The sequence below is a fragment of the Leptonychotes weddellii genome, chromosome 3 (genome assembly GCF_054177405.1).
Source record: "Leptonychotes weddellii isolate Sample4059 chromosome 3, ASM5417740v2, whole genome shotgun sequence".
Lineage (NCBI taxonomy): Eukaryota > Metazoa > Chordata > Mammalia > Carnivora > Phocidae > Leptonychotes > Leptonychotes weddellii.
In genome coordinates this window covers 161,966,913-161,968,051 of record NC_138371.1, presented here as the reverse complement: position 1 = coordinate 161,968,051, position 1,139 = coordinate 161,966,913, and the positions used below count along the sequence as shown (strand labels likewise).

The 1,139-nt window shown below is 37.6% G+C and overlaps 1 pseudogene; it reads left to right on the top strand.

Moving 5' to 3' along the window:
* The first annotated feature begins 536 nt into the window (after positions 1-536).
* Positions 537-914, top strand: LOC102730671 (NADH dehydrogenase [ubiquinone] 1 alpha subcomplex subunit 1 pseudogene; annotated as a pseudogene).
* Positions 915-1,139: the final 225 nt, after the last annotated feature.

Below are 1,139 nucleotides of genomic sequence, written 5' to 3'. Positions count from 1 at the left end.
AGAAGTCTTAGAAAGACAAAATCTAGGAAGAAATAGAAAATCTGAGTAGAACCTTTAACAAACATGAGTGAATTAATAATATTAAAACTCCCCACAAAGAAAAGCCCTGGCCCAGATGACTTCACTGCAGACTTCTACCAAACATTTAAATAATTAATACCAGTTCTTCACAAACACTTTCAAAAAACAGACGAGGGGAAAACACTTCCCAACTCATTCTGTGAGGCCGATATTACTCTGATAATAAAACCAGACAGAGATATCACCAGAAAAGAAAACTATAGATCAATCTCTCTTATGAATATAAACACAAAAATCCTCAATAAAATACTAAGGAACTGAATCCAGCAACATATATAAAAGATTATCCATCATGACAAAGTGGTACGTATCCCAGGAAAGCAAATTTGGTTCCACCATCAATGTCATACACTATGTCAATAAAAGAAAGGACAAAGCCATCTGATCATCTTAATAGAGGAAGGAAAAGCATTTGACAATATTCAACACCTCATGTTTAAAAAATAAGAGCCTCCTTTACCGGGCCGGGCTGGCAGGGGTTTGGCTCCGGCAGCGGCGCTGCGATGTGGTTCGAGATCCTGCCCGGGATCGGCGTCATGGCCGTGTGCTTGGTCATCCCCGGCATAGCGACGGCGCACATCCACAGGTTCAGTAACGGCGGCAAGGAAAAAAGGGTTGCCTATTATCCGTATCAGTGGAGTTTGATGCAAAGAGATAGGCGGGTCTCTGGAGTTAATCGTTACTATGTGTCAAAGGGTTTGGAGAATATCGATTAAGGAAGCATTTTCCTGATTGATGAAAAATAACTCAGTCATACTCATCTACCCCTTCTAGAAGGTTATGCAGTGTATTAATGTAGTGCATAATAAAAACAACAAAAAAGTAAAAAAAAAATAAAATAAAATAAAAGCCTCAATAAACTACAAAGAAACTTCCTCAACCTGATAAAATGCCTCAGAGCTAAGATTATACTTAACAGTGAAAGACTAAAAACACTCCACATTTGTTCAACCTTGTACTGGAGGTTCTAACCAGGACATTTAGTCATTAAAAAAAAAAAAAAAAAAATTAGAGGCATCCAAATTCGAAAAGAAGTAAAACTTTCTCTATTTGAAGAT